We start from the raw sequence: 7,289 nt of genomic DNA, 5'->3' as shown, positions 1-7,289 counted from the left end.
GGTATGTGATTTTGGTAACATTACCCAAGCTCGACAAAACTTCCAGTTCTTCCTTCTTTCTAGGTACCTGCCCTCTTGAAATTAGGGAGAGCCATGGGAAGAGCTTTGGCAGTGAAACATCACCAAAGTGTTCAGTGTCACTTTTGGGCAGAAACATCTAACATCTAAACATCTAACAACTAAACAACTACGTGTGCTTAGTTCTTACTCTCTTCCCCTCCCGAAGCAAACCCCAGATCTTAGTGTTGAATAGCAATCTCATAGGATGGTGGCTGCACTGTGCCTGGGGCCCATGTCTGCAGCGGTCTCGGCCAATCTACATTTATTTCTCAGCATGAGTGAGAAATAAACTTTTGTTGGGTAAAGCTACTGAGATTAGGGTTTATTTGTTACTGTGGCATAACCTAGTTTATCCTGACTGATACAATAATAAAATTATATTTAAAGTCAAGAGAATAATAAACACAAAATTCAGCATTGTAATTAACTCTGAGAGGGAGTCAGGAGAATAGGATAAGGTAGGAGCACAAGACAGGTGCAAATATTGTTAAGGCTACAGATCTTGGGTTGAGTTCTGAGCCCATATGTGTTCACTATATTGTTGTAAACAAAAATATATCACTGTAAACTAATGACTTCATTAATTAAAGTGGCCCTGCATGGGCCAATAATGAGTGTGTCATAACCAGGAGTTGTGATTACTCAGCTCTGTGTACCTGAGGTCCATTTAAAAAGGAAAAGAAAAGAAAAGAGAGTGTCATTCAGATATGAGCTGGAAACCCAGCCACCGTACCTGCCGAAGGGCGCTTGCCTCTCATCTTGTAGCAATGAACACCCACCAAAGTGCGGAAGGAGGGCAGGGGATTAGCTCAGATGTGTGGCTTTTTTCCCTAATTCCCTGAGGTCCAGGGCCAGAGATGCCATTCCCCGCAGCCCCTCCTCCAGACTCCCCCAAGGAAACTGTCCAGCCAGCTGGTGGGGGAGGTGGGAGACAGGAGCATCACAGAGCCTTTGTTCCTGGCAGCTTATCAAATCCGCCCAAAGCCTCATTTCAATACATTTGTATGAAATGGTTTCATCCCAGAGTCTCCTCCTCCCTATTCCCTTCCCCACCCCCACCCCCACCACCCCACCCCACCCCCACCGCCCAGAGTGCTTGCAGGCCTGGCCTGGCTCAGTGTCCTCACAGGCCCCTGGACCAACACCAGGCCCCCTTTGATGATGTCATATTTACCAGGAAGAATTCTGCTTTTTCTGCACCCCGGGCATCATGAATCTTACATAATTTTTTCTCCCTCCACCATGATGCTAAAATCACTGCATTCAATGGGGAGCCATTGGGGAGTTTTCAGCAGAAGAGGATGTGGTGGAATTTGTGACTTGAAGGCTGCTCTAGTTACCAGTGAGGGACAAGGGTGGAGGCGGGGGGGACCACTGGGGCAACAAACAAGGCATCCGAACTTGGGGTGGGGGGAGGGAGGCAGAGGTGTGGGAGGCCCCTGGGCAGACCCGAGAGCCACTCAGAAGGTGGAATCAAGAACTTGGCAGAGAGTCAGAGAGGCAAAGCCTGACTCCACGGTCCCTGGGGAGGAAAGAGGAGCAGGCCTGCCACCCACCTGCTCCCGACACCACTCGGGGTGTGGAGAGGGAGAGAAATATCCGGGGAAACGCCTACATGGGGTTGTGGCCTCTGGAGGAGACTGGGCCGTAGGAGGGGGTGAGGCGGGGACAGCCATTTATCTTAGAACTTTTAAAACTAGTTGTATATATTAATTTGATCCCAAAAAATCAACTGAAATAAAAGCACTTAGAGTCAAAGCTCCTCAGTCATGCTTTCTTACACATGAGAGGTTCCAGGAGTTCATAGTCCAAGAAATTATGCCAAGTTGGGTTATGTGGCTGCAGGTTTTTTCTGAAAAGGGGTCTATATGTTTTATTGAATTCTCAAAAGAGCCTGGTGACCTGGTAATACTAATTAACATTTATATAACACCATACTTCAGGCTCTGCACTATATATATGTTCATTTAATCCTCACAGCAGCCCTGTGAGAGACAATCTATTGTCATCCCCATTTTACATATGTAGGGACTGGGGCACAGGGAGACTAAGCAAGGTGCTGAAGTTTGCTCAGGTTAGTGAGATTTGAGTCTCCAGAGTGTCAGCCACTAACCTGGACCCAGTCTCGTTCTATACTGAACTTGCCCAGATGGACAAGTAAGGTCCCAGGGCACAAGCGTTCACCCCAGGTCTGAGGACAGACAAAGCTGGGCAGCCAGGACGTGTGGACCTCTGTGCTCCCAGCCCTTCTCATGATCAAGTTCAGAAGCAATAGGAAACCTGGGCCCCTCACTGTCATCCCGGCCCATGGAAGGAAAGGCAATCTTGTGCCAGGGTCATCTCAGGAGCAAACGTGGGGGAGGGAAGCCTCCTTCCAACACCCACTGGTACCCCTGCTGCTACTGGTCCCCCAGGCGCCACTGCAGAGGCCAGCCTAGCCTGGCCGACACTCTGCAGGGACAGGGATCCTCCTTCCTCAATAGCCAAGCCTTGTTGTCTCCCTGGCCTCTCCTCCACACCTCTGCCCTCAGCCTCGTCTGTGGCTGAGGACGAGCCCCAGGCTCTCCACGCTGGGTGGGCCCAGCACCTCTAGCCTCATTTTCCCTATCTCTCCTCCCTGCTGTCTAGCCTGAGCAGGGGTTGGCCCCTGCCCAGGTCTTGTCCTCTGAAGCCTTGACTGGGTCTAGCCCCGCTTCCTCCTGGGAGTACGTGAGCCCCTCGGCCAGGTTGGAGCCCTCCCCCAGGGAACTGTGGCAGAGGCAGGGCCTGGAGTAGAGGCAGGGTAAGAGGCTGCCAGCAGGGTGGGGCTGCCTCAGGAAGTAGTGAGGGCCCTGCCCTAGGAGACATGTGAGCAGGCTGGACCCCCAGTCTCTGAGAGGGGCCTGGACCAGCGGTCATGCCCAGATCTCCAATTCTCCCCTTCTAGGACTCTGTGGGGGGCATGGCGACACTTACAGGATGTCACAATAGCATGTACAATGGGCTCCAACCAGATGGACCTCAGAGCCTGATTTCACAGAGGGACAGTGGCTTGTCCAAAGCGCCACAGCATTTTGAGGTGCACTAGGGGAAGGGCAGCCCTGGGGGGAGAGGGATATGCTTGGAGGAGTGGCTGATCCCTTGAGCAGGAGGATCCGAGTAGCTTCCTGGAGGACAGAAGACATACACAAGGGTCCCTCAAGGTAGATAGGACATCTTCAAGAAAAGCAGGAGATGGCTGGAGTCAGACATCCAGATGGTGGGTCTCAGTGGGGACGCTGAGAAGAATGCCGAGCCTAGCAGGAGAGTCCCCTGTCGACAGCCCCCCACCCCGCAGCCCACCTAGGACAAAACCCATCCTGGTGCACCGTCTCAGGCTGACAGGGGGACTGCCCCAATTATCCTAACAGTGTGGCAGTTGGGAGGGCAGTTCTGGGCCTCCCCCACCCACCCTCAAGTCGGAGCTCTGTCTGCCCGCCACAGCCTTCCCAGAGCAGGGTCCCGGCTCTCACCAGCCCCGCCCACCTCCAGGCCTGGCAGGTGGCGCCGACACCGGAGAGGTTGCCCCAGCTACAGCTCCTGAGCTGATTTTCCCCGGTTCTGGTGGCGTCAGCCAAGAGGGAGCGGGCTATTTTTAGCGGGTTCTCCACAGCAGTGAGAGGGCTCAGAAGTGCCAGCGTGGTTGGTCCCACACCGTTCTCAGCTTTTAGCTCTTGCAGGGAATGATTCTCGCACCCAGCACGCTCTGATTACCAGGGTGACCTGAGCAGCTGCCAGGCATCTCCTTGTGGGCTAAGCCCGCAGGCGGGAGACATGAGAGGAGCCAGGGCAGGCCTCCCCACCACTCTGGTGCCCGTCACATTCCAGGACCATGGGGGCAGAGGGTGGGGTGGGTGAGTGACTTCACTGGACTTCGTTGACTTGATTTGCATAGCCTACCTGGTGCTTCACGGGGTGTGAGGAACATTCCAGGAGCCCACCTGTGCCTCCGCCCTTTGCAGAAGGACATGCCATGGAGGGGGTAGACATAGGTCACCCCAGTGAAGAGGAGCTCTTTGAGAAGGGCCCCGCGCACTCCCCTTGACAGGGGTCAGACACTCAAATGCTTTCAGGGGGGTTCAGCGGGTGCCAGGAGTGAAATGATCTGCTTTGCATGTAAATGGTTTGTGCCATTCTTCAATTCCACAGAGGGATGTGTGCACACTGTGTTGATAGGTCTTCTCGTTTTTTTAAGAGAACTTTAAAATTCAAAATCTGCTGTGGAATCGCCCAGGTTTGAAATGTTGGCACCCAGGTCAAATTTTAAAAGAACATTGTGTGATTTAAACAAAACACATTCAGGAACCACACCTGATCCACAGGCCAGGAGATGGGAGCAGCGTTAACAGTGGTGCCAGCTTTCCAATGCCTCTCTTGCCCCAAACCAAGATGTGTCCCCATGGGAGGCCCCCTCCATACCAGGGCGTGGAGCAGGCCTCAGGACCCCAGATCCCAAAGGACAAGGCACCACACTTTAGGGCCCATCCAGCATTTTTCAAACAGCGATCCAGGGAAACTAGTTCCTAGAGCAGTTCAAAGATGTTCCTTATTTATGGGCAAACACTCTGGGAATCTCTGCCTTAATTAAAGAAAAGCAGACTTCTTTACTACAGGACTTGTCTGATCATTTAACATGCAACAAAGCGCCTTGTGAATCTCTGGGAGCTGGAGCATATGCAGTGCTCCTCAAAATAGTTTCACGTGGACCCCATTTTCAAGGCAGGCATACACATTAACTCTGGAAAAACACTAGTGTTCTATGGAATATGGTTCTGGAAGTAGGGCTCACAACACTGACCTAGGCAGTCCACAAACCAACATCCTAGGGTGGCTGGAGCACAGGAAGGGAGTGGAGAGGGGCATCAGAGAAGCTGAGACCAGCAGGCACTGGTCAGGAACATGGCTTTGTCCTCAGGGCAGTGGGAACCACCAAAGGGTTTAGACAAGGAGGGGTGCAGTTGGTGGACCGCTCTCACTGCATGGCGAGCAGACTGAAGAAGGGACACCAGGCCGGAGGCAGGGAAGCTGGTGCAGAGGGGATGGGTCCCAGGGGTGTTTTGGAGGTGGAACAAATTGTCAGGACTAGGTGGCTGGAAGGCTGTGGGGAGTGTAGGGGAGGGAGGAGGTGAAGACGAGGCCAGGCGATAGGCTAAATGGGCAGAGCCCAGACCGAGGCTCTGAGCCAAAGGAGGGGAGAACTTCAGAGTCCAGGCTGGGAATCAGTCCTCTCCCTGCCCATCTCATCAGGGAGCCGGCTTCAGGTAAACTTCAGCCACCTGGGGTTCCCATGGCAACCGGGAGAGAGAATCAGCTGAGCATCTGGGCAAGCAGAAAATGGGGAAGGGGTCAGGAAGGGTTTCTGGCCTGATCAGTGTGCTGTGGGCTCCAGGGGTTCAGAACGTGGTCACCCTGTCCCCCAGGCAGCTGGCAGTGGCCAAGGGGTGGCCAGGAGAGAAAAGCTCCTACCCCCCAAGGCGCCTGATCCCAGAGCCAAGTTAGGAGGGTTGTGCGGGTTCTTGCTGCTGCAGTAAACCCAGCCCCGCTCTGGGACCAGGCCTGTGTCCCTCATCTTTCAGCAGCCCTGGTTACTTCCTCTGAGAAAAGGCAGGGCGATTCCCATGACTGTGTTTCCTGCTGCCCTCACAGCCACGAGGCTAATTTTAGCCCTGACATCAGCTTGTAGCTTGGGCGCTGGGTCGGAGAGGGCCGTGTGTCTGCCCAGCTCAGAATGTAGGCCCCGGGAGACCTACCCCCAAACGAACCAAGCAGCTCAGCCAAACAGCCCTTCTGACACTCCCACCTCCACCCCCAGCACCCACCTCCCTCTCCACACCCTCACCCACCCTCAGGCCTCCAGGAGCTGACCCTGCCCACTTTTCAGTTAACTCCCGAGGCTCTGGGCTCTCTCACCAACCGAGTTTAGACTGCTTGGTAGTCAGCTCCCCCAGTCCCCAAAGCAGAGCAAACATGCTACACCATCTCTGTCGACAAAGATAGGATGCTTCCGGGCTTCCCTGGTGGCTCAGTGGTTAAGAATCCACCTGCCAATGCAGGGGACATGGGTTCGAGCCCTGGTCTGGGAAGATCCCACATGCCGTGGAGCAACTAAGCCTGTGCGCCACAACTACTGAGCCCACTCGCCACAACTACTGAAGCCCGCGCACCTAGAGCCCGTGCTCCTCAACAAGAGAAGCCACCGCAATGAGAAGCCCGCGCATCACAATGAAGAGTAGCTCCCGCTTGCCGCAACTAGAGAAAGCCCGCATGCAACAACGAAGACCCAACACAGCCAAAAATAAATAAATCTATAAAAAAAAAAGAAAAAAAGAAATGGATTAAAAAAAAAAAAAGATAGGATGCTTCCAGCAACCCCAGAACCACATGCTAAGATCCCACCTTGTGGCGCTGGTCAAATATCACTCCCTCCGTGAAGCACCCCTACTCCTCAGTCAAAGCTAAATTCTCCCTCCTCTGTGCACCCCAAGTTCCCTGTGTCCCCATATGTCACTGTTTTTGGACACATTGTCTCCCACGTGAGACCCTAAGCCCCTGAGAGCAAGGACTGAGTCTTGTTCACCTCCGTCCCCCCATAAGCCCAGCATGGTGCTTGGCACACGGTAAGCATTGCTGGAGCCCAGGTGGAGGGGGCCAGGGTGGGGGGCGTGAGTGTAGCCTCTGAGCCAGGGAGACCAAGGCTGGTGAGCCCAGCTCAGCCATCAGTTTGCCCGGTGGTCGTGGTCCCCTGTCCCCCCTCCCTCCCTCCAAGGAAAACAGCATCACTCCCAGGTCTGATGGCTCCCTCTGGGTCACCCTGGAGCCTATGAATGTCTGACCTCTGAGGCCACGCTGTGGGCTGTTCACTGACCGTTGGCCTGGTGGGAAATAACCCAGACCAGACTGTCCCCCTAAGTAACTTGACCTGGGACCTTCCACATGATGCAGTCAGTTCATGGCAGAGGCAGAAGCAAAGAGCATACGTCTAGAGTGGCCAGGATGTAGAGTCAGGACCATAATGGAGATGTAGGAGATGAAGATGAGGAACAAGCAAGGAAGGGAAGGAACAGTTCCTTCCCAGGCTCAGCCTCAGCCCTCCCTCCACTGAGGCCCCCACCTCCCACTCAGTCCCGCCCACCCAGCCCTGCCGCAATCCCTGCTCTGTGCAGAGGCCCTGGGCCATTCTGCCTGGCAGGTTCGTGAGAATGATTCAGTGC

Source organism: Mesoplodon mirus (genome assembly GCF_964341445.2).
Source record: "Mesoplodon mirus genome assembly, chromosome: 4".
NCBI classification, from domain to species: Eukaryota; Metazoa; Chordata; class Mammalia; order Artiodactyla; family Ziphiidae; genus Mesoplodon; species Mesoplodon mirus.
The sequence above is the reverse complement of the archived record's forward strand: the minus strand, read 5'-3'. Positions refer to the sequence as shown.